Source organism: Lonchura striata, chromosome 12 (genome assembly GCF_046129695.1).
Source record: "Lonchura striata isolate bLonStr1 chromosome 12, bLonStr1.mat, whole genome shotgun sequence".
In the NCBI taxonomy this organism is placed as follows: domain Eukaryota; kingdom Metazoa; phylum Chordata; class Aves; order Passeriformes; family Estrildidae; genus Lonchura; species Lonchura striata.
Window position 1 is genome coordinate 12012090 of NC_134614.1, and position 27606 is coordinate 12039695.

The 27606-nt window shown below is 39.5% G+C and overlaps 1 protein-coding gene across 1 annotated transcript in view; it reads right to left on the reverse strand.

Moving 5' to 3' along the window:
- The window catches only part of ARHGEF3 (Rho guanine nucleotide exchange factor 3), a 107905-nt gene that overhangs the window by 14361 nt on the left and 65938 nt on the right, over positions 1–27606 (reverse strand).

Here is a 27606-nt window from a genome sequence, read left to right on the forward strand (position 1 = left end):
ATAACCTTTTCACTGAAAGGAATGCTTTCAAACAGATGCAATTCCGTTTGTGCCTTTGCTTCTGGCACTGTCAGCATCTGACTCTATTCATTAAATACATTTTCTTCCAGAATATATAATGTAGACAGAAATCTTTAACTCTTATTGTCTCTGAATGTATGTTCTTATGAAAATACTCACATATACAAACACATTAATAACGTGGTTACCTACACCTATTTTTTGCATAAAATATAAAGGAAAATCAACAAAATCAACCACAAAGCACTCAATTCAATGTTGTCCTTCTCATATATATATTTTAACAGCACAAAAGCACCCGAAATAGTGTATAATCAAAATAATATGCCAATTGTCCTGCAGATATTTATTTAAAAAAAACCCACTAGAAATCATAATACAGAAAAAAAGTGATTATAAATACATAAAAATAGAACAGTTACCCTTGGCTTCCTAACCTCCATCTGACATTTAATGGATCTCGAATAGCACAAGCAAAAGGCAACAGAAAAAGAGCCAAACCTTCCAAGTGAAGTTAAAAACCCCATCCAACACCATATTTCAAGGACATCCTAATGCAGTTCATCTTTCTTTTTCAGCCCTGCTTTTAAAGTTTATGTAGGTTTGCTATGCCTCTAAATGTCTGGACATAGCTTTAAGAAAATGAAGCATGCCTATTATCCTTTTCTTCAGAAACGTAAATCCTTCTGGAAATAATGCAGATTTGTCATCCTCATCCTTCTTGATACCAAAAAAATAAATTTCAGCAGCCAGTGATCACCATCTATATTACTGGCAAGAAAAAGTCTCTTCCATTAGTGCAGCAACAGAGGAAAGGTGAGAAGCAGCTACATATTTAATTTACTTCTCAGCAGGTAGACCTGGAAATCCATAAAAGCCAGCTGAGATGAGCAACAAAGTTCTTAACCCTCTAGCAAAAATAATGTATTCCATCACACATGACACCTGGCATTAAAGAACTGTAGCAGTCTAAAGCAAGTTAAATCCTTATCATCATCACTGCACTGTTATTCATAACCCTTCCTTTTCAGCAACCATGTCTTGGAGGCAGGTTTCAGAAGGAGCATTTTTTACGTCATTGCAGCACTCGCATACTTATTTTCTCACGTACTTCTCTCCAGCAGCAGCACCCCACCCCCTCCCCCACTCCCCAAAAACAGAGGAAAAATCTTGGAGATTGCAGTGCAGTTCTTCTCTGGCTGGTGGCACAAGCACGAGCTGTTTCTGGCTATTCTGATGCTGTGCCCAGAGCAGAGCCAGCTGGTCAGGAGGAGCTGCACTGCAGTGCAGGCACACGGAGCCCCGGGCAGGCAGGGCCAGCAGCTCTGCCTCAGCAGCACTCAGGCACCAGCCCCACAGCAAAATCTGGACATGAACATTGTATGGACTTTCTAGGAGACAGGGAGAGGAGGATTAGGATTAATAGAAACTATTACTCCTTCTTTATGCTGTATCCCTTCTGGTATCCATTGCCCCCATCAATTTCAAGAAGAAAAGTGCTAAGGCAGTATAATTTTTATTAATACTCATGATGCAAAACTTCACTGAAAACAGTAACTGATTTTAAAGATGAACTCCAAGCAGAGTTTCAGCCACCACCAAATACCATGAAGCTCTTCTCTTGCTGTGAGCCACTAGAGGCCAGCTGTTCTCCCAGCCAGGTCAGATAACTGCAGTCCTGCCCTTCTGTGCCAGCACCCCACCTTGAATTCCCCATGCAATCTATCGTGTTCTGATTTCACATGCAAAATTCTGACCAGAATTTGGAACAGTTAAATATGCAGTCCAAACTTAGCATTCAATCTTATGGAAAGAAATCAGCATTATTACAGGATTCTGTCAAATTACAAAACTAGAGATAATTTAAGAAGCCTGAGGCTTTATACCTTTACCAATGAGTTATGAAAGAAAATCTTGTTAATCGTAAGTTCTTAAGTATGATGGAAGCTTTTCTGAATACTTACAATATGATTTTTCCCTTTCACTAGAAACTGTGTGGTAGGTTAAGATGTTGAGCTGGAAGTGAAAACTCATCAAATCTTAGTGTTCCAGATGTCATTTTATTCAGAGAAGTTTCACAACAAAAGCCATCAGCACTGACTCACCCCTTCTACTGTAGTAAAATGAAGTTTGTACAAATAAGGCTTTGACTGTGCAATGAAAATATAGCATTACCAGAGTAATTTTAAAACTGCTGCACAGTAATGCTGAAACTGCTGCACATCTGATCACAAGATTTCTGCTGTCCTGTCTGCATCCATTCTGCCTCTGCCTCCCCTCTCAGCAGCACCCTCATTCTCAAGTTGTGTCACCTCTCCAAACCAGCACCGCAGAGAAGCTGAAAAAACTACTGAGGCCAACAGTCTGGAGAGGGAAAAATTCCACAGTCAATGGCAAGTTCTGAACAGGTGGGTGTTTTTCTCACCAAGGACTCTGTTCATCACAGCCAACAAAACAAATGGAAAGAGGGGACTGCATGAACTGTTCTGCTTTACCCAGAGATACTGACCAGAATCTGTACTTGTACATTTGTCCAATACGTTCATTATTTCACTAATTTGTCTCTGAAGACTCTCCAATTTTCCAGCTAACCAGAAGTCCTACAACCATAAAACCCTTTGGGGTATGAATCTTGACCGGTGTCTGCCCAGCAGGAGGAGGCTCCAGGAGGACTCACGGCACTGGTGGAATGAACGCCAGACTCCAGACTGTGCTCGGAGCTGCCAAAGTCATCACTGCTCCTCTCCTCCTGCCCTCACAGCTCTGGGAACTTAGAGGGGATCAAGAGAGAGGATTTAGGGGCTGGATCCATTGCAACAACCATCACCTGTCCAGACTGGGAACTGGGCCAAGTTATGACAAAAAATTCAGGAGTTACAATGTGCTGCCTGACCTCTTAAAGCCATTAGGATTGGTATTAAAAAAAAAAAAAAGCAACCAAACCTCATTTCAGAATTTTGAAATTATTGCATGTTAGACTGTATTTTCAAAGTTATGAAGGCTTGCCAAAGCAATATGGGAAGCAGGTTAAAAAAAAAAAGACCCAGACTACAGTTTGGCAGAGTTTCCAAAATGTGGAGCTGGTATATGTGAATAGGTAACATTAATCTGACAGGGCTTTAAATTTGATATAAGGCTAAAGAAAGCTGAGGGAAACATGAGTGCAGGAACTTCAAAGGCTGAACAGTCAAGTCAAATTAATACCTGACTAGGCTAGAACAATGAGCAGATGGCTTTTGGAGGGAGCTGTATATTTGAACTCAAGATGACTTCGGGAACATTTGAATTCAGGGACAAAAAGAAATTTAAGCTGCAAATACTGTGAATACTTGCAGCCTCAGAAAGAATGTGAAACTGTGAACAAACTGATAAAAGGAGCAAATATGTGTCCAAAATATGGACAAATGGACTTTTCAAACACCTACTACATCCTTCTTCATACATTTTCCTAATATACTTTTCTGAGTAATTAGTAGGAAAAAAGACTAATCACCACAGCATAATCAGTGCTTTTCACCAATTTAAGATGGAAAGTTATCAAACAAGAAGTTTCAAAGGTGCCATGCCCCTAACTAGGCATGAAGGACACAGTGTTTCCAATTGCTTCTTCATTCTAATTTACTCTTTATGTATAGGTACAATTCTATCTCCAGTATCTTCTATATATTAAACTCTAACCCAATGGTTTAGACTACTGAGTAACCAAGGAAAGCTCTTTGTTCTTGTATAACTCCCAAAAAAAGACCCTTCTGCTGTGGGACAGCAGGAAAATGCAGCATACAGCTCCAACTACAGCATTACTGGGAAGCCACATGGAGAAGACTAATAGCTGCCAGCTCTCTTTTCAGTAATTTAAGTCTTTTTGCCTTGCAGAATGGAGTGATGTCTTGCTTTTTAAACTGTGATATGGTAATTTCAAAGTTATAAAATCATGACAAAAAGGTAACTTTTATATCATTATTTTGGGCCTGATGCACAGACCCAAACACAGATTATCATTTAAAAACCTGAAGCTTAGCACACAGCTCCTGCTCCCAGGGCAAGCTGAGTATTCAAACAGCCATGGAAGCGTGTTAAAGCAGAAGATCCTGTGAAGAATTAGGCATTTATATTAGCTCCAATGAACTGACAGCTAAGTTGATACTATTTCTCCTTCTTCATTAGTGAAAATGGCACCTAATAATTGGTTATATTGTATCCAAGAACAAACTACACAGATATGAGAGTTTCTAGAAGGCTATTTAGCGGGAAGGGCACTTTGGTGCCCTTCATCAGCAAAATTTTAAAAAACTCTTTTACTAGTATATGTAAATAATGGAATATTCCTGAAATTCAAAGCAGAGTGAGTTAAACCCATTTAACTGTATCAGTTTTTGATACATTATCCTTCAAGACCACACACAGTTAATGATCACTCTTGGTGGATAAATTACTCTAGCAAAAGACTGCTTTTAATTTCCTAACAAACAGGAAGAAAGGAAACAAAAAGAATGAGGCCAGATTCCCTCCGTATTGCCCTAAGAACATCAGAAGCAATGACCTGGATAACACACACTCAGTAGTAGCCTAGGTGCCATATAAAAGGTCTTCACTTGCTCCAGTACCTCACTTCAAAAATTCTTCCATTCTATGCCCCTCAAGGGCTTAGCCACTGATTTCCTGCCAGTGAAGAGCAAATTATGTTCACTGCTGCTATGATTGTTTTTCCACCCGACTCCCATCTCTTATCAGCAACTTTAACAACAGTCTCCATGTCCGAGGACTGGTGCTGAATCCAACAAACAAGGGAAAATGCTTCCCTGAGGGGCCATTCTTCTTGTGTCTGCTGCACTGCTGCGACCAGGACATTGTGTTGATTTTTCTGATTGTATTTTAAAACCAAACTCAACAAAAGAAACTTACAAAGGTTTTTACCCAGCACAGAAAATAAGTGCTATGTGAAAACAGGTACAGAAGCTTAGCATTTTAGAATAGTAGAATTTCTCCTGTTTACCTTTAACCTTCAAGGGCCAACTGACCTTCTCTCAACCCACACACAAAGTGGCTGAAATCGCCAATGCCTGTTAGAATCTCAATTTACAGGAGTTCAGCAAGTTCTGAGACATTTACAGCAGCAATTCGGGATTTAAGGTAGCTACCTTGCTTAACATTTACAAAAACATATTGGTTAACTTTTTTCCTTTTTTGATGTGAATCAGGACAACCAAAACATTAATTCTGTGCTATGGGAGCATTCATTAAAGAAAAATGTTTTAACTTAAATTACTCTCAAGAGTGCTAAGAGTGTAATAAATAGAAGACACTATAAATTGAAACAGTACAGTAACCTTTGTTTCATACCTAATTCACAAGCAGTGCCAGAAAACTAAAACAGAACCACTCTGTTTCAGATTTCAAGTAACTGGCAATATTTCCATATGCATTAAAGGTTTCCATACTTTAAAGGTTATTAGTTTTTAGTCAACTTTATAAGGGTAAGTCAACATTTGTCATGGCAGGAAGCCCAACAATATTATTTTTGTTAGTCTGCTACTAGTTAAATTGGCCTCAGATTAAACAGCTCTAATAAATGCTCTCAAAACTTGGGAGTTTAATAAAAAAAAAAACCCACATTCAAGCTCTGTTCCACAGGATGTTATCAGTATTTAACCTTCAGCAGGACAAAAAACAAAACAAAATTTAAAAAAGGTTAAAATAGAAAAAGCAACCTATGTTACAACAATCCTTAACACAGCAAACACTTAAATCTAAAAATAAATTAAACCAAGCATCTTAAGCTTTATGTACCTTCAGAGCAAAGCAAGTTTAAAATCAGAACAACAATCTCAATTAATTTTGGCACTAAAAAGGCTGGGTTTTTATACTGACAAAGCAGGGAATTTGCCTTTGCTTCATAGTATCTTAGAAAGATTCTGACTAGAAAATTATAGAATATTGCTTCTTTTAGAACTGAGGTATATGGTCAAGAAAAACAAAGTAGGTGACTCTAAAGCAGTTCTTAGTATAGTTCAGTGTTGCATAAAGATATCTAAATCATCCAAGAGTCCATACTAAAACCTGAGGCATCCCTCTACTAAAACTGCAAGCATCTCAAGGAGAATTTATTGACACAAAGGCAACTTGATCATACAATTAAGTGTGTGCATTGGTGATACAATTTTCCTTGAAATCCATAAGGTCCCATGCACCACCTGCACTCCCTGATGGTAGCAGGAAAAGGTTCCCTCTGTCAATCTCCTCAAAACCAGCAAGCAAAGGAAAATCCAGTGACATTTTGTTTTAATCACAGCACTACAAAGATGAGAACCTGAAATAACAGCTGGGGTACAATGAAGAGCATTTAGGGAAGTGGTGAAATATTCCTGGTCAAAGACAACAGTGAAGTTTGATTAACACATGGTGCAAAGTTTGGCTCCTGGCCGCACACAGGCTGCCCTCGTTGGCACCACGCTTGGGGCCTCAGATTTCACTGGCCACAGGCAGGGCAGAACCACTCAAGTGTCAGCAGCATAAGCACAAGCTGCACCCAGCAATCTTGACTGATCGTTTGTCTGCAGTATCCAGAAATTAATATATCTGTCAGGAGTTAGGAAATGAAGGTAAATTAACAGAAAAATCTCACACTGAGGTGAATTAACACAAGCAACAGAAACCCTGAAAAACCCAGACAGCTAATGTAGAGTTGATTAAATTCTGCATTTCCTCTCATTAGAATCTGCTTGTACAGGCAATCTAAGAAAGACCTTTTCCATTCTGGAACTGACTAGATATTAACCTGGACTGCCAATTAATCAGCAGATATCACACAGTGATTTACTGAATGGAAAAATAAAGACAAGCTGTTTGTTTCACACTGCCATTAAGCAGAACAGATCTGCAATTCCAAGTGCAGGGCTTTGACATGTTTCCAGCTACACTGCACATGAACTTACCTAAAATATGTCAAAACTGCAACGTACTAATATTTCATTAACATGAAATACATACATTTAGGAAGATCAAAGAAAATTCATGATTTGGAGTTTATCTCATAATCTTTTGGCCCCTCTCCCTCTGGCTCCACGCCTGGTTCTCCTGTTAATGATGTGCCATGGCCTAAAGGCTGGTGGGTTCCCCTTCACATTGTCCCCAAAGGGTTCCCCCTTCACATTCCCTGTCCCCAAATAAACACTGTCCTGAGCCCCAGGCAGCCCAGAGCTCCTGCTCGGTGCTGGGAGGGTGGCAGGAGACAACAATAGGCAGGCTGCAAACAGCCCTGGCTCTGAGATTCTGCACTAGAAGGGCTGTAAACAGACATACAACATACTGGAGACACAGAGGAATTCTATGCCCTCATTGTATTTTTTGGAGCCTAAATCCAGGTACTGTGTTGGATCCTGTATGGCAGAACAGGACATCCTTACTCTGAGGAATTCAGGAGCTCCTTTGCATGACTTCACATTCAAACCTCAATCTGTGGCTATAAATGCTCATTCTCACCTGCTGCCCACCCAGCCTGGGGCTTTAGAAGGGGCAAAATGGAAAACAGTGTTTGTCATCGGGAAAGGCGTGGGGCTTTTTATAAAACTTAAAGTAAGCAAGTTTCAAATGTTACTAATTGTCTCTATCTTTGAATTATAAAAAAGTTGGGAAGAACCCAAAACCTCTATACTGTTCACACCTAGAACTGTACTACAGGATTTTATGCAGGCCGTGTAATGATGCAAGTAAGGACCTTGTAGGGTTTGCCATATTAACTCAGGTACTAGATACTGCAGTGTTTTGCTGCCCTTAAACTGCACTTAAAGAGAACTATGATGACTGGGACTAGAACAACAGTTTTTTATCAGAATCCAGATTTTAGTGTTTACATATATTTTGGAAATTTCATTTGTCATTGTTTTGTGACTGTGCAACTTTCCACAGAGTTTATGCCAAGGGAGTAGGCATAGCTAAAGAAAGAGCCAGAAGCAGAACACCTCCGTTCTCTTTTCTGCCACTCACTTGTTACTCAAAACATCTATATAGCAGAAAATCTCTTCTAATCCAAATACACCAACATTTATGAATAATTTGAGTTATTAAAAAAATCAACCAACTTCACATGTTAATAACGAGAATGAAACTCGCGTTTGCAAAAGCAGAAACGCCCAGCCCGGATACGGCAGCGCTCTGCTGCAATAACACCCAGCTGTGGTAGAAGGCGCCCAACAGCTTTAATTCCCCTTGTAAATACTAAAAGCTGAAAGAACAGTTTAGTGTTAGAGAATAAGGATTTTTCCCCTTTAGAGATTTCAAAGAAACAAGCTGCATACACTAGTCCTTATAATGACCTACTCAAAAAGTAGCTATCATTTCTGCTTTCTTAATAAATTTTTTGGAGTGCTGGGTGGTCTTACCCTCCTAAGACAGGATATTTAAAAGTTTCTTTTTCAGAACGCTGGAATCCTATCCTACTCTCAGAGAACAGCTCGAAAGCATAAGGGTGCATTTTCACGTTGTAATTTTGATTGATCACATCTGTTACTCAATACTTCCTCATGCTCTCAGCTTTCACTGAGTCTTTTTCCTTGGAATTTGATTATAATCAAGCTTCCTAACTGTAACAGAACAACACTCCAGCTCCTCAGACCTGACAGTTCTATTCATTCACAATAAATCCCTTCATGCAGTAAAGGCTAAAATAATGCTTCTTTAATATTATCATTAATATAATGAGTACCCTTGAGAAGAACATTTAGTATCTAACAGCTTATATTTTCCATAGATGCACACATACACACACACTTAGGGGATTCATTATTCAAAAAAACATAGCTGAAAAGAATTCCACTTCCCTTAACCTCAGTAATTAAGTCTGTCTATGTAAAAGTACACTGGAAAGCAACAGCACAGTATCATCTCAGTTCTTAGCTTAAGCATCATGATTAAATAAGGTCATTTGGCTTATGTTACTTTTACTTTAGACCTGTTCCAGTGGGGAGGTAATTAATCTTTGATGGAGATGTATTAAATGAACCCAACTTAATAAGCTGTCTCCAAGTTACTCAGCAAACAAGATTAATAAAGAAACCATATATTTAAGTAATAAAATATTTGAGATAAATGTTCTGCCTTCCTCCAGAGCAGTCACAATCCTTAATGTCACTGGTTTCTTCCTAAACACAAACCAACATTAACCTAAAGTATCAAATATTTAATTTTTTCACGAACATTGCTGAATTTGACTTAGTGAATAAAATTTTTTATGTCACTTGAAAGGCTTCCATGCTTTTTAAGAAATAGAGCAGTCAAAATATGCTGATAGGGCAGGATTTTCAGTTAACTGTACATCAGATTAATTATTTGTTTATTATGATGAGGAAAAGACAGTTAATGTAAGTGGAGTCTTAAAGTCAGTGCTTTAAGACACCATTTTACCGATTCCCTTCCAGCTCCTACGTTAGTTTAACAATTTGTAAGTAATGCTTAGTCCTGGAATAAAACACAACTAAATATCTTTAAGCTACTTACGTAAAACAGGTACGTTTCAATCACCTATTTTAAAGACTAATTTTCCTAAAGTAACAGATGACAAAAAAACTAGATTCTGTTTCTGGCTTTATTCCAAAAGAAAGGTGAATACTTAGAGAAGGCAGTAAAGGATGCCTAAACAAAATGGGTATCCATACAGTGCAGCGTGTTCTCAAACCACGTTACTTTCCCCCATTGCAATGCAAGTCACACAATACAGAAAAATAAAGTTGCAACCGTGTCAGCAGTACCTCGGTCTCTTTAGCTGGGCTGGTCACCGTCTGCGCTTCCAAGGCGACATTTGCCCTCTTGGCGGACAGGTAGAAGGGATAATCCTTGGCCACCATGGTGGCTGCAGGAGCGGCGCTCCCGGGGCTCGGCGCTGGCTCTGTGCGAGCGGCGGGCGGGAGGCGCCGGCCGTGCCCGGCCCGCGGCAGCGCTGTGCCTGAGCTGCGCCCCGGCCCGCGGCCCGGAGCGCGGCACCCGCGGCCGGCCCGGAGCGCACCACCCGCGGCCGGCCCGGAGCGCACCACCCGCGGCCGGCCCGGAGCGCGGCACCCGCGGCCGGCCCGGAGCGCACCACCCGCGGCCGGCCCGGAGCGCACCACCCGCGGCCCGGAGCGCGGCACCCGCGGCCGGCCCGGAGCGCACCACCCGCGGCCCGGAGCGCACCACCCGCGGCCCGGAGCGCACCACCCGCGGCCCGGAGCGCACCACCCGCGGCCCGGAGCGCACCACCCGCGGCCCGGAGCGCACCACCCGCGGCCCGGAGCGCACCACCCGCGGCCGGCCCGGAGCGCACCACCCGCGGCCGGCCCGCAGCGCACCACCCGCGGCCGGCCCGGAGCGCACCACCCGCGGCCCGGAGCGCACCACCCGCGGCCGGCCCGCAGCGCACCACCCGCGGCCCGGAGCGCGGCACCCGCGGCCGGCCCGGAGCGCACCACCCGCGGCCCGGAGCGCGGCACCCGCGGCCGGCCCGCCGCCAACTGCGGCAGCGCAGCGCCAGCGCGGGGCGGGCCGGGCCGGCAGGGGCGGGGTCCGAGCCCCCCACACCCTCGGGGCCCGCCCGGTGCCGCCGCGGGCGGAACGAGCGGCTCGGGTCGCGCTGTGCTTTCCGCTCCCCCTGCTCGTTAACCGTGCGCTGCCCGCAGGGTGACGGCGGGAGCTGCGGCTTCTCTGGCAGCCGAGTGTCCGAGCGGAGGGCAGCACTGACAGCGCAGACCCACATGTGTGGGGTCTGTGCACAGACCCAAATCCAGACAGGACTCCAGCCCTGCACACGGCAGTGGCGCCTGCATTCAGTGCGATGTGCTCCAGCTGATCTGTGCGCAATCTGCATCGTGTCATGGATGTCACAGTGCCACAACACAGAGCATTGCCTTTACTCCCTCCCCAGCACGCTTTTCTTCTTTTTTTTTTTTTTTTTTTTTTCCTGTCTGGCAAGCTGGAGTTTGTTTCTTGTGTTTTTGAAGTTCCATTTTTGTTCCTCTTGTTCAGCCAAATTGCTCCCCTGCCCTCATCTCTCATTGTGCCGAGCTGAGAAAGTGGAAAAACACCTCTGCCTAAGGAATCTCACAGGGCATTTCAGTGTCTGTGCAGCCAGGCAAATTCTGTTTGATGGCTACCTTAAAACAAAGGTAGTGAAAATTTCCTGAAAAGACAGAGGAAGCACTAGGGGCCCTGTTTGTGACAAAGGATCAGTCTGACAGAGACTATAATACGGGGGACAAGGAAAAGGAAATTGAGTAGGAAGCTGGATGGGGGAGGAGGGAAGAATATTTTCAGCCACACAGAAGCAACCCAAACAAGAATAACTTCACAGACCTTGAAAAAATTAACTGATTTTAAAGGGAGATCATGTGATGGATGTGGCTTTACAAGCATCTATTTTTCTAAAAGCTGTTAATCAGATAATGATGACTTTAGAATAAGAATAGTCAAAGGCAAATCTAGTCCTTATTTGGATACTTTCCTTTGACTTCACCAATACCCCAAACATATAATAAGCTCTCACACTTACCCTCCTAGGCCTTTTGGGGAGCAGCTGCAATACAATCAGAGATGCTCTCCTGTGCCTGTCATGCACATCTCTATTTTATGGTAGTCTGTCCTTAAAACAAAAACCCCACTAGCTTCCCAACCCTGAAATTCCTGCAAAATCACTAGAACAGTTATCAGTACTTCTAGATGTGCAATGATTCTAGAACAAAATGTGACATGGGAATATTTGGATGTTCTGTGCCTCCTCATCTGCATCACAGGAGGGCAAGACAAGGTTGACTGAAAGTGAAAGTGCTGACAAGAGGCACAGAACAGTTTTCATGCAGATAATGGTTAAGCAAATAGGACATACAGAAATGAGAGAGATTAGAGCAGATGTGATAAAGACCTACAAACCACAATTGACAGAGGAAGCAAATATGGAATTATTTTTCACTGTAGTGAACTACAGGGGAAAAAATGATGCATCAGATTAAATCAGACAGTGGCAGATTCAGAGCAAAGAAAAAGGAGCTAATTCTTCATATTATATACAACTCTTGTATTATACACAGTGCAAGTATCTGTTACAAGATGCTGCTCCTAAGAAACATTCTCAGTCACAAGTTCTCAATTGCTGGGGCAATATTTTGGGAAACACCATGACCAGCTATTTCTGTTTTGGACTCTTCTCTAAGCATCTACTTCTCACCGCCACTGGATATTTGATGTTAGGTTATATCAATTCTCGCAACCATCATATTACTTTTCATATTTAAAAACAAATATGAAAAAATGTAGCATTTTATTTGAAGACTACATACAAGTATTAGCTCAGGATTTCTGAAGCTGTGAACAGTTGCTTCAGTCACATGAATGTACACTCATTTCTGCAAGTCTTCAGAGGATACAGCTCTGACCACAACCTGACAATTTTGGGCAGTTTATCCTGACATTTCAATCATATTAAAATACCACTACATATAAGTTGTAAAAAATGGTCAAGAACCTCCATGAGAATACCACAGCTGCTGTGTAACCATTTAAACCCAAGCACCCTTGATTTCAAATACCATCTGTGTATGTTTGTTTATGAAGGTGTATGTTAACACCATTTCAAAAATCAGCTTCACTTAAATCATTTAGACAAAATACCTTCAGGGCATGTTCTCAAAGCAATCTAATCCTGTAACATGATTCATGGCATGAAGAACACTTCACACAGGACAAGAGTGTACTGGTTTGGAGACTGAAATACTGTACTTGAGTTTATACACAAAAAAATATGCCAAGAAAGGGATTCTGTCATTTCTCCATTAATCAGGCCAGTGCATTTCAGCTTGACTAAGCATTCTTAAGAAACACAAGAAAAAGTAATTCTAAGAGGAATATGATTGTTAATAGGCAGGAACTTCATGTCAGTTAGTTTCAGAGCATCTTAAACCTACAAGATAGACTTCAATGATGTGGAAAATAGGATTTATTAGATCCATGGACATTTGTGTACTTCACCAGAAAAGTGTAAATACAGTTTTAGAAATGAAATTTGGACTCAAAGTTCATTGATGAATGGCACTGAACTTTAAAAGTATAATATTATCTGATGGAATAACAAATGCAAACAACTCTCAGAGAGCTGAATGTCTGTAGAATGCTATGTGCTTTTATAAACAATGAATTATGATTACAGTTCAGTCATAGTATTGAATCCCTTCTGAACTGCGTATCAAACACTTGGAGTGCCTTCTGAAAGATCTTGCAAGCTTAGTGTGATTTATATTTAATTTCTACATGAATTTAGATTGCACAGTGGCTGCCCATCAATAGTCAATGCATGTGCACATGGGCCCAGGCAGAGCCAAACATCAGTTCATAAACTTGTGGCTGAAAGACTCCCTGGAGAACTCCAGTTGTACAGCTGGAGAAACAAGGTTTCAGTGATTCCACTAAGTGTGAAACCAGTGAGTCCACTCTTCCCAAAAATTATCCTACAAGTCTACACTAACACTGTGAAAATTGTGAATCTGAATTGTAAGGTACTTTAAAAAAAATAAACTAGTATTTCAGATAAAATGATGGTAGTAACCAGATTGCAGAGCAGGCCAGTGCATCAGTTTTGCCATTTCTGGAACACATTTTTTGTGGGTTTAGTTCAGTGGAGAAGGTGTAGGAGGGGTTTTAAAATTTATTTAGGCCAACGAAGAATTTAGTCAGACAATTACTTACCTGCGATGGAGAAGTAAGGAAGGTATTTGGCAAGTCTGGAAAGCCCAGCTCAAAGGCACCTACCACTGCTGACCTGGTTGAGGTCTGGAGCTCACTGACAGAGCTGTTCTGTGGTCATGGTGTTCACACCTACGCCTTGAGTGCATTTCCTCACAGATTCAAAACTTAACACAGAAGTAACCCTCGCTAAAACATTTGTCAGCACAGCAAAGCCCTTTAAGATGTGTTCAGGTTTAAACCTTACAAAAGCCTTAACTAGAAATATTAAGTAGAAATACTGCATACACATTTCAAGAAAAAAAAAACAAACAGTAGTTTATGGAATATCTCTCATATAATCTATGCACACTTCCTTTCATTTAAATTTAAATAAGTTAGATTTAGATTAAATATTGGAAAATAAACCTTTTCACTGTGAGGGCGATGAGACCCTGGCACGGGTTCGCAGAGAAGTGGTGGATGCCTCATCCCTGGAAGTGTCCAAGGCCAGGTTGGATGGGGCTCTCAACCACTCTGGCCAAGTGGAAGGTGCCCCTGCCATTGCTGGAGGCTGGAATGAGATGAACTTTAAGGTCCCTTCCAAATCAAACCATTCTGTGATTCCCTGTATGTCATGTCACAACAAACAAACCAAGCAATAAACCAGAAGCCACTGCTTGTGCTATTCACTGCCTGGAATACTCAAAGGAAAGCTACTATTCCTCCTATTCTGAAATGACCAGTGAAAGTCAGCCAGGCTAATGCTGCACATACTGAGTATCTCTAAAGCCTCTCTCCAACATGCTCCAGTCATTAGGAAGCTTTCCTTTCAGAAAAACAAAGACAAATGAACAAACACCACCACTGAAACCACATTCAAACAATCCAAAGAACTTTTCAAGCAGTCTTTTTAATCAAACTTTAAGAATTTGAATCTTCTCAGAAGATGGAATGCAGACCCACTGGCAAGTGAGAAGCCAGAAATCACATAAACTCCTAAAAGAAGAGCATTTATCAGGCAGTGACCCAGCTGTTGAAGAAACTGCAATTTTCTCATTGCAAATACAGATTGTTCACATGGTAATGAGTTTACTAGGTAATAAATATTAGGAAGACACTGCTTGATTAAACACTTTGGTGGTGAGAAATTCCAATAAAAATATTAGAGAATAAGTGATTATCATTAAAAATATGCTCTCAAAAACCACATCTGTAATTTTTCCAGGCAGAGTCCTAATCATGGAAAGATCAGTGCAGAAAAATGAAACACATCTCTGTGGAACATGTGACATCACAAAACTGAACCCTAAATTCCTATACTGTCTAGAGTCTCCATTTGAAGACCTTTCACATGTTCCTTACTGTGCCACATGTGGAGTAACATGAGAAGGAGGAAATTAGGTTTCCTCACTATTATCATGAACCGTGCTTTGGGATTTGCAGCCAAGATGCCCTGAACTATTCCAACTTTTCAGTCAGTAGCAGGAGTCTCCCTTGTCTCCCACTATGAATGATGGCTATTTCAAAACATCACCTCTACTCTGAAGTACACCCAAAGTGATGGTGAGCCATGATTCACACACCAACCATCACAAATAGTTTATTGCATAAACACACATCCAGTTCAGGCTGCAGGCTTTTAAACTCACACAGTGTTTCTTCATACAAAGGTCACTGGTAGAACAACTCTGCACTGGAAAAGAAACAGATAAACAACCTGCCAAGTTGTTTTGGTTTGTTTTCATTTTGATAAATTCATGTAACTTTTGATTACCACAGAAAATATTGTACAGTTAAAATGTGCCTTGTAACAATCACTTTCACACTTTGGCAGGAGCACACCTGTCACAAGCTTCTCTAGGGATAAATAACAGGCCATTTTTAAATCTGCCTCAGATTCATACACAAAAATTTTGGTGACTGGCCCGCAGCTCAGCGCTAAAGGGTGGCTGGGCTGGAGACACTGGGAAGGGTTCACACTTCTCCACCCCACTACCACACCCAGCAGCTCACAGCACTTGGTGGTCCCTGGGGAGGGAATCACAGGGTGTGGTGAGGTTGGCCAAGATGATCCTCCAGGAGTCACACTTACAATGAAGTTGGTTGAGTTTGTCTGAGTACACTCCCCTGGGGAGAGCAGAAAGGAGGAGGTGGGGACTGATTTATCCATGTGGACTTTAAAACAGCTGCTCAAATTCTGTAGAGGGTGAATTGATCATCCTAAGTGGAGTGCCCTTTCCTGAATTTTTCATTGAAAGGCATTCTAGGGAAAGGAAATTACTGGAAACACTTGAATGGTGTTCAAATGAGATTGAATGTAATTAAAATACTTTTGTTTAAGTTACAGGCAGTGGGGGAGCAGGAATTTCTTTCTAGAGCGCTTATGCTGACTGGAAGATTAAGTAACAAATTTCTGTATGAGAAATCATTAGCCTTAATAAAAAATGTTCAGCAAGACATCACAGTATGTGTTTTCTGGTCTATTTTTTGTTTTTATTAAATTTTATTACAAAAACATTTATATTACATGAGTAACTGTAAAATTAGTCCTCAGAGTGGATAGTATTTTGTAATTTTATGCTGTATGTATGTTTTGCTTATATATGTATGTATGCCCAGATATGAGCAAGAAGAAGATTTCTTTTATTCAGAAGCAACAGGAATTTCCCCTCTCTATAACAGATCTCACAATACTGGCCAAATGCCACTTGGTTTGACTTTCCAACCATCCCCTCCAAGTGCAATATGTAAAGCAAAGTTTGGGGTTTCTAGGATTTATTAGGCAAATCACATAACTGGGGGAGGAAAAAAATCAAAATCCAAACCAAAAAAGCCTACAAAAAACCTTAAACAAAAAGAAGTAAACAAAAACCGTAAAAAAAACCAACCAACCAGCCAATGAAAGAAGTGCTTTCAGCTACAGAGGTCCTTTTCAGGTCAGAAATAAAACTAGCAAAAAAGGATATGACTTGAGTCTTTTGAGTTGTCTTTTCCTATTAACCTCTTTACCTAATAATACAAACTTCAATCCTTATTATACATTTCTTTGTGTTCAGCTTGACACAGCTTACTGTGCTGCACTGAGTCCCAAGTGCTGACAAAGAATAGGATTTGACAGTATGGCTGAGATGAACTGACAATTTGCCACTTGTGGAAGTATAAACCTCACTTCCCTCTCTACCCAAATTGCTCTTCCTCCCTCTCTTCCTGCTCTTCCACTGGCACTGTACCCTCTCTCTGTGTAGTCCTTCCCTGCCACCTTATTGCAACTCTAACATTCATCTCCTCACACAGATAAGTCAGCAGTCCAAAAACCCAAAAATACTTTTTTTTTGTCAGATCTCTTGTCTACTGTTTTTGTGGGCTGAACAAGTTACTGTGGCATGAGAAAAGCACCAGAACTCACTGCAGATAAATGGTGAAACAGCTCACAATAAGGACAGGACAGGGAAGAGGCTGGTTTTTCTCCTCCTGGTAGCTCTAAACTGTTAGCTCAGCTTGTTTCATGAAGTCATATCCAAAGAATACTTTCATCATTCCATTTTTCTGGATGACAGATTTGGATCAGATGCCTAATTATTTTTAAAAACAAACCCACCTATTAATTTCCATAACAACTTTACACCATTAGTCATCTAGTCAGTAATTTCTGCCAATTTGACTATCTTAAAATTAGAACATTTGTGCTTTTTGAATAAACTTTTAGAACACAAACCTTGAGACTGATTTCATGCTCTCCTGAGCAAGGTGTGAAATTACCTTTAAGACCATCACATCCCGCTGTTAACCTAGCACAGCCCACCACAATACATTAATTGCAAAAGGTGTTCAGAAAAATTAAAATTTGCAAACTAAGATCACTATGTAACATAGAAGTTTAGAGTAATGTGCCTTATGAAAGTATAACAATTTTAGGAAATTAAATCAGAAGTATGAAAATTACAGTTCATGTACCCTTTTCTAGACCATAGCCAAGGGTGTGCCAGCAGTGTTTCCAGACCTAAAGGTAAGCAAATAAAAATTGTTTTACACAGATAACAAGATATCTATGGGAAAGAGTGGTGAAAGTCAAGCAAAACAGTGAGACTACTGAGGGATTTACAAACAGAAACAAGAGTCTCATATCTTCACTACAGTGAAGCAGCCTTGAACCTGAAAGGTCTTTTTTTTTACACTGCAATACTGACTGACCACACAGTGAAGAAAACCTCCACATTTGGTCCTGAACAGAGTTCCTTGGATCACTCAATGCCTTACAATCCAGATTGTTAGTGATTATGCAAATTACAATATTCTACTGTAGTGGTCCATTAATACCTTCAGAAATGTTGTTCAATTCTCATACTGTGACCTCCTGTACAAACACATCAGACAAAAATGAACACAAGAAATGAAATCATCTTTCTGTTACCGACATCCTCCCCCAAGAGCAGGCAGGAAAACCATGTTGTAACTTCAAAAATAAGTGTCCTTGCAAAAACTGGTAATGCTTCAACAACTGATAGCACTGCTCTACTCCCAGTACAACTGCACTGCAGACCTGTATCCTTACAGATGTGGAATGAGGTAATGTGACTAATCTTTAAAAGACAGCTGAAATGGGACATTACATCTTCAAACAAACAACAACTTACACTGAGACAGAACTCCTTTGTTCATATCCCTTTATCATGGATTAGGGAATCGAGAAACCACTGCCAGGAATAAAAATTATTTTATTTAAAGTTACAAAATAACTGTCTTCCCAAGTGTTAATACAATGATGTAATCCCATCCCATGGTACAGAAGTTACTAACAAGCTTTAATTTACACAGAAATATAAATAAGAAACAGTTTTCCTGTATTCTCTCCTGATTTAGGAAAGGCAGCTGTAATTTCTGAAGGCTATCTCCTCTCTGGTCAAGCTGTTAACAAACTACTCTCTAGCACTGATCAAGTTCAGCCTCCTTTTATGGGATCATTATAAAATCTCCAACCACAACACACCACAAGTGTTGAACTATGAATTTTGGACAGGTGACTAATGATCCCAGTTAATTTAGTTCCCAAGATAGCAGAGAGAGTCAATAGTTGGAAAAATGTCTCAAAGTAATTCCAACTATCACAGAGAAAATATTGTTTACTACTTTAAAAGCTAAGAAACACAACTGCATTAGAACATAATTCTTGTATCTAGTAATCTTGGAAACATAACAATTGACTGAACACAAAAGCAAGATGTTTCAGCAAACACTCTGATTTTATCATATAATTGAGATTGGTGTTAAATTACATGGATATCAAATACTGTATCTTCAAATCCCCACAAAAACATGATCTTTTAATAACACTCCTACACTAGTAAACAGTGAAGTGTGAGTATAAATGCCAGTAGAACAACATTATGAGACTTAAATATCAACCATAGCCCTAAAACTACTTTGTTCTAAGGATGCATGTTAAACAGAGTATAGTGGGGGAACAGAGAAGCCATACACTTCTAGAGCAAGGCACTGCTCTCAGGGCTAAAGAACATGAATAGCTGACAAGTTTGTTCTGACCAACGTGTAACTTTTGGGAAGGATTCTTCTGATAACATGGGGATGTATAGCAGAAGAAAAGCACACAGATTAGAAAAATAAACAAATAAAAATCAAGTTGAGAATGAAGGCTGTTATTCTAGACCAGACAGGAACAGGAATGAACAACCTGAATGGCAGGTTTTTGGGATTTGTGGGATTGGGATAAATAATTTATCTATCCTTTCAAAAGCCTTTGTAGTTTCTGTTTGATGCACAATAGAACTCATTAGAGCAATGCAAAAAGGAGCACAGAACAAAGTGATTACCTAGGAAAATGGCAAATAATGTACAACATTAGATACAGGGTATATGAAAGGCCCTACTTCTCAGGTGAGTTTGATGCCATTCAAGAACAGAAAAAGGCATTATCACATTAAATGAATTCTTGTATTATGTGAGGCAATATGCATTCCATAATTGATGGGTAGAACAAATTTAGTGTTGAAGGCTCTGAATACCCCACTAGCAACCCACACACTACACTGCCCAGCATGAAATTCTCAGAGACAGTCCATTTTTTTAATATGACCTTCAACTCCACACACAAGCAGCAGTTTAAGTAGACATGGAAGTGATCTTTAATTTTTTTTAAAAAATCCCTCCCAAGGAATCTTATTTCATTCTTCAGCTGTCAAACCCTCAGTTTATGTACGAGCTCTAGGCTGCTACAGAAGAGAACAAGGTTACGTAACACTTCTTAGTAACTAAATTAGTGTAGGAAATGAGCCTGCAAACACTTTAACAAAGAACCATAATAAAAAACAGAAAACAAACTTGTAACCATCCAGAACTGCTCATTTTGACTGAAGCAAAAATATTTTGTCACCTATAAAAGGAAAGAGGAAAAGGGACATAAAATGTGCAGCGGGAGTGAAACCCATGTTTTTCCAGGCTGCATGATTCTGCACTTTCATTTTGATTTTGATTAATACTTTTCCATTAGAAACAAGATAACATTTCACTGCCTGTAAACTTATCTTATTCTGGATATGACAGTTAAATAATGAAAAGTATAAACCAAGTAGCAAACAAGTGGGACAAAAAAGCAAGCAGACTGTTGGCATATGAACACGTTTCAATAAAGCAGAAGGAAAAATGCTAATCCTTGTGTTGTACTTCAAATACATTGTCACACATGGTACAGGTGTTCTCAGTGTGCTCTGCCAGCTCCCCTTGAATTCACTACTCCATTCCTCCCTAAAACAAAACAGGACCCAGGAAGAGAGAGCACTGACTGGGTATACAAGACTACCTAAGGGAGTTGCAATGAAAATCCACAAGGAAAAAGGGTTAAGGCCTGTGAAATGTCCAGCCATTGCACTGATGAATCCAAACTGAAAGGACAGCTTCATAAAAGCATAGTTGTACACTAAAGACTGGAATGCATCTCATATCTGCAGTAGAAACACAGGTATGTTATTACATACTCTTCTCTGGAATTCAATGGGTTTGTTTTTGTACAAACACTCAGAGACTACCTGCTTCTGTTCCTAATTGCTTCCTGTAGATCTGGTATTTTTATTAAACTAAAGGATATCTATCCAAATGATTGCAGTTTTGCCACAGTAAGAATCAATCTATTTTGTTAGTTCAGGAAGTGCCATTTGTTTCAGTACGTGCTATCTAACAGCAGATGTGCATTAAAATGTGTCATTGCAGGATATATTAACCACATCACATGAATAAGCCAAACAGCTGAAATAAGAAGCTACAAAGACCTTTTTGAACATGAGCAGCCTCCCTGATCGCTACGAAACTAAATCACTAGTCTGATATTACTTGTACATATGGGAAAGATACAATAACTGGCAACACATCTTATGGAAGGTACAGTCAAATGCTTTGGACTTGTTTTACAATTGCTACCTACTCTACTAGCACCTCTTTTTTTTTGTCCTGAGTTATACATTTACATACCTACAGTGTATCTACAATAGAGTTTTGATTCAGATATTCTTTTCCCAATATACAATAGCTCAAGGAGGAAAGGTTGCTTTGTTTGTGGCTGCAGGTTTGGGTTTTTTTAATCATTGCCTTGTTCCCACATTCTTCCTCAATATCTGCAGCATTTGAGCAGCAAAAATCTCTAAATCAATCAGCCTCTGACCCAACACTTCCGTTATAATTGTAATATTCCCCATCCTCTGCAAGGTCCAAGGCAATCAAAAATCCTGTTAGCCAATTTACAGATTATGAGAATGAAGCTTTGAGTGAGATATTGCAAATTTTCAAAAATACTAGTAACAGAGATAAATCCAATTAACAAATTACTAGAAAGAGAGATATTCCTTGCAAAAAGAGAAAACAGAAAGAGGGAAATCTTTAACCCTGATTCTATCTCTGGTGTTAGGAAATGAGCAGCTTTCACTATGACTTGCTACACAACTCAATAGGAAAATGTAACAAAATATCATGCTGAAAAATGACGTCAGAAATACTGTCCAGTGTTTCTCATCCTCTCTTTAACCTTACAGAAGCATATAGCACAAATCCAGTTTTGCATCTGACCACAAAATACCCATGGACAGTTATGTCTGTAAGCACAGTTTGCAGGAAGTGGCTCAGGAATCAGACGTTCTTTGCAAAGAAAAGCTCTACAGATTTTGTACTGGTAATCCCCAAATTCTTGGGATCATGGACAACAATATTAAGCAACTGCTGTGCTTACTAACAGCTTCAGGCTTGTAATTAGGAATTTTAATAATTTTTTTCTTTCATGTGGCCACAAGAATCATTAAGGGCATCTCTGAGACAGTGTTGTCTTCCATCCGTAATCTCAGGACCACTTTTTCAGACTTTTTTACTAACTGGAACAGCTGTATTTGTGAGGTGATCAATAATCACAAAGTGTCTGAAGAGTTCACATTGGAAAACAAAATAAAATAACATATTTGAATGACACTCAATACCCATCCCCCCAGTACTAACCAGGGGGAAAAAGGCCAAGAATGCTAAAGAAATATTTCAAAGAGATAACACTTTGATCATAGTTTTAAGATTCTTATACAATGATTTTGTTCAATATTTTTCCATATGTGAATGAATTCCAATACTTTGATCATAGTTTTTAAGATTCTTATATAATCATTTTGTTCAATATTTTTCCATATGTGAATGAATTCCAATACCTGAGGACCACAGTTTCTTTCCTACTGTATTCAGTTTTTATAGGGTGAAGATTGTGTCTTGTTTGTGAAACTGGCTGGAAGTTTCTAATGGTTCTTTTCAGGAAGCATGCATCTGTTTTCCAAACCTGTTCCTTCCTAAACTTGCTAAAGCTGGCCCCAAAAATGCATCAGGAAATAACCAGAGGATGAGGGGGATGGGGACGGAACTTCAAAGACACCTTTTCTTAATTAAATGTCTAAGTGTTACTTCTTCCTGTTGAACTGAGTCACGCAGGGCTTTAGCTGTCACACCTGACAGGGGGAGGGGAGGTGACAGCACAGAGAAGAGGAGAAGAGGTTTGTATTTCAGCAGCCTCCTGTAATTGGCGGGCTGGAATTAATTAATGAAGTGGAACTAGCACACACTTGAGTGCAGCACACAATTAAGCAAGGCAAGGAGTATCGAAAAACACTACTGCTTGCTTTAATACTCTTTTATTGCTACAAAATAGGGAGAGGTAAAACAGCAAAGGCAAATGCCAATTAAGAGAGACACGAGGGTGCCTCTGGCAGTCACTGGTACCATCTGGGTCTCAGTCTGCTGCTAAGCTATTACCTGAAGCAGTAAGAATAGTTATCTTACCTAATAAACAATAGCCTTTTCCATTTTTAGTCTTTTTTGCCTCAGAATTATTTTAAATATTCTGTCTAAAGCCATATGATTCATGTGGCTGTTCCAAGTAGTCTCAGCTGGAACCTCTTGGTACAGCATTTCAGCTACTAATTCAGCTGGAAAGTCAGGGTCAGGAATGCGTCAACTCCATGGATTCATAAATTCATGACAGGAATGTTATTTCTGTAACCTTCTTCTTAATCAGCTCCTAGTGCTCAGAGCACCTTCCATCAGTGCACAAGCCACTTTCCCATCGATGAGGCCAGATATTTAACTTCTGTATTTTAAAGAACAATCTTTGGAGGAGAATAGAGGGAAAAAAAATCCCCAGTTATTTTTGGAGCATTTCCTTCCATTTACTTTTCTTGTTAAGTAATAGCAGATCTTAGATGCATATTTTTAGTAATGTGTTCTGCCCTGACAGAGTATTGCAAAGCAGCAGCTGATTCCTCACAAATGATGTACCTAAACAAATCAGCACAGGTGACTTCTGTAAATTTACAGCTACATTACATCAACACCTACCAGAACCTAAGAGTGCCAGTGACTGCTGCTCACAGGATAACTTGCACCCATTTGCAGCTTCACAGAGTTGCTGTTGATTCAGTTTTGCTGTACATAAGCATCAATTCAAGTAGTTATTAATTCTATAAAGGAGAAAGAAGCCACTGAAGCTGTTTTCAGGTGATGCCATTCCAAACTCACAAGTGCAAGCTTGGCTGGCTCAAACTGCTTCCCTATCAGGAAATTACAGCACTTTGAGAATAATAAAGGGTTCCTTCATTAGTTGTTGTAATCCCCAAGGATAAGACCTACTTTTTCCATACAGAAGCTTCCACATGGAAGAGCTATAATATTTTATCTTTTCTGATGATCCTTTAACAGACAAAAGATATTAATGTTGCCACTAACAATTTGTTCCTTCTTCCATTTCCTTTTTCTTTACACAATGGGAAATTGCAACTAATTTTTGAGTTATTTGTAAGAAGTGGACAGTGATGCAAGGCAAAATGAAACCTGTTGTAGCTTCATTACCAGTGTAGCTATACCTACATATACCATAGCAACTGTTTCATAAAGGCTTTGTCAACTCTCCCTTTCCCACTTGGATAGAGGTTTACCTTTTGGAATGACCTCAGACATCAGGTTACAAGAAAAAAAAAACTGAATGCTGCTGAATGCACCAATTCTTTGCTTCTTAAATTATGGTCACTAAAAGGAAACTATAAGGTGAGAGCTTTACCAGTAAATCCATCCAGCACTTGTATATTTACAACTGGTCTGTTTAATGCCAAGAATTACTTTATAAGATGTCCTAATCTGTATCTCTCACCTGTAGAGGGCTTTTTAGCCTATTTAAGTGAAAACCACAAAGAGGAAGTTATTTTTAAAGAGCACTAAGAAGTGACAAATGTGAGAAAATATATCCAGCAAGAGATACATTGTTGCTTAACTAATGGATTAAAAATTATTAATATGTTGACATTATGTATGTTTTCAGCTAATGTAAATTAAACCCACTAAAACATGACAACAGTAAGAATCAGAGTATAGCTCTATTATTGCTGCTAAAGACATTACTTTGGAAACAAGGCATCTCATTTGATGGAAGGGAACATTCATTCATATCATGTCATGTCTTATCCCCAGACACAGGAAAAAAAAAGTTTCCCTGCCAGGATGCCAGAGGGAAAACTATTTCTCCAGAGACAAACTATCTTAACTTCCTGAGAAGTTAGGCAAAAGCTGCCAGTTAGGCACCTAATCCTACCCATGACCCAAGATTCCATTTAGAAAAATCACTGAATTTAAAAATACAAGGTAGAGGAATGATGAATGACAAACACAACAAATGGGCAACAAATATTAGCTGTCTCTGAACTTCTGTAAATGACATTTTTAAAGCCTGGATGCAGAATAGTTCAAGTGAGAATTTGATACAGGAGCTGGCTAGAAAGTATTCTGGCAGAGATCATTACAATTAGCTGTGCTCTAAGGGCTCTTATAATTTTGGGGTTTGGGGTTTTTTTCCCTTCTTACTCTGTGACAGAAAACCACTGCATTGACTTCATGCAGTAAACTGATTTTAAAAAAATTGTACAGAAATACTTCCTAACACTGCTTTTACTTTGCTTATTCCACAGCTATGCATCCTGCATCAAAAGACTGTCTCAACCACAGCAGGTCCTGAAATTCTGCACCTAGACCAAGCTCAATTACATCATAAATGAATACAAGAATAGTAGTTTCCATTTCAGTAACATTTCCATATTCCTTTAGCTTTGATGAATAAATTTTCTTAGTGCCATTAAGGAAAAATAAGCTCATCAGCATTTCATAAGCAATAAAACCAAGCCAGAGAATATGTAAGTGATAGATGAAGTTCATGAGAAATATGCTTTGTGACCACAGACTCAACACTTCAGGCAATGTCAACCCAGCCTCTACATCATTTCCTTGGCTAATTCCACATAGATATGAGCAGCAAGTTCATTATCATTATCATAAGTGTTAAAAACTTAATGTGAGCAGAAAGGGCATAAAAAGCTTCTTATTCAGACAATAGGTTAAAAAAGCAAAAATGTCTTCAAACATGAAAACACTCAAACTGCTTGAATTCAGAGCACATTTCATACAGAGTGCAGGAAGTCACTGTGCTATTCTAAGTGACGGTACAAAAGAAAAAAAAAGCCACAAAAGAAGCACAACCAACATGCCATAAGCAAGAAACATCAGAATATAAAACAAAAAATCTCCCAGAAACAGCACAATGCATACAATGAATAACAAAATGTAAACATCATATTCCAATACAATAGTGCTCTGACAACTCTCACCTTTACGACTCAAAGTTGACTCATTTGTCTTAATTAAGAAGCAACTATGGAGTTTTCATAACATAGGTAAGAAATACTTCATCCAACTACTCTGTACTACCTATAAATATTTTCAGAACTTTAATTAATGGTTAATCAGTAAATAGTATAAGAAACACTTGCGTAGCCTCTCCAAGAATGCTTTTACTCTCATGACAAACCCACTTGACAGTTTGCCTCTTCCAAAGTCTCATCCTGTTCCCATCACATACACATCCCTGACCATCTCTGGCTCCAACAATAGATATAAATTAGACAAAAAATATCTGATTTAGAAGACAAAAGATCTGATACAAAGAGATCTATAAATAATAAATAAAACCATATGCCTATTCAAACTTGCAACTTGTCTTTGTCAATATTTTCACACAATCTGGGTTCTTACTCCTTAGATTAAATCAATAGTTTCTAGAAGAAATTTCATTAATTTCACAGGAAGAAGAAATTTACTGCCACCTTCTAACCTTCCAGCTAAGGATTTACATTTGTTTTGTTCATTATTGAAGTTCTGCAAGTGTACAATTAGTTTAATTTATTTTGAAAGGTCTTCACTAAACTTTGCAGAAGAGTAACTGCTATGACAAGAACACAAAAGACCTTGACCAAGTTGATCTATTTAAGCCTCAGCTATCCTACCTTGCCAATGCCTGTCTTGTAATTGAAAGCTACAACAAAGCCAGTGAGAACTCTTGAAAGATGGAGGACTCATTAAAGGCCAAATAACACATAGCCAGTTTTTACATTTCACTGAAGAACTCACCTTGAAAACTGAAAAGGAAAATCACAGAATTAGAACTTTGGCTGGCCTTAAACAGGTGAATTGTAATTCGAGCAGTCCTCTGGACACTGTGATTTTCAGGGTCCCTACACAGCCTCCAGCTACACCAGCAGCAATGCACTCTTGTGTTATGTAAAATGAATTATTTAAAGCTTTAATAATCAGTTGTTTATCCACAGAATTGCAAAACTAAACCATCATGAACTGAAACTATATTTCAGTAAGAGGCAGCTGATATAGGATAAACTTAATATTCACAACAGCACCATAATGCTTTGTTTTCCTTTATCAAGTAGATAAGTCACTCAGGCTGTCAATGCCTCACACCAGGTAAGGGCCCTGAATATATTAAGATCAAGTGTGTTCTGAAGACAAGGATCACAAATTTACATTTCTTTACAAACATGATTCAGTACAGTAAGGTAAGTTGGAAGAGAAATATCTCAAATTATAAGTTTAAAGAGGAAATATACAAAAATTCATTGTATTTTTGATCAACATGCTAAAGAAAATGCAGATGAGTGGACTGTTGCTGTCCTCTGAATTACATTTTTAGAAAATCAAATCAAAAGTCAATTACATTCTCACAGTGAGTTAAAATTGAGTAGAACCATTAAGCACACAGCAACAAATATTTAAATATATTAAGTTACCGACAGTAAGATATGGAAATTAAATGCTTCAGCACCTTTGACAATTCTATGCAGATTAATGCATTCATCACTACCTAAGCATCTTTTAAAAAGCCTGGCATAAAATTCTAAGTAATACAAAGGAATATCCCTGGCAGCTGAACTGCCTGCATTCCAGGAAGGAGGGCTTTAAAAAGACTGTGGTTTTGTTTCCAATTCTATGAAATGTTCATTAAAGAAGCCAATTGACTGAGGTAGATCAAGTGAATCCCTCCTC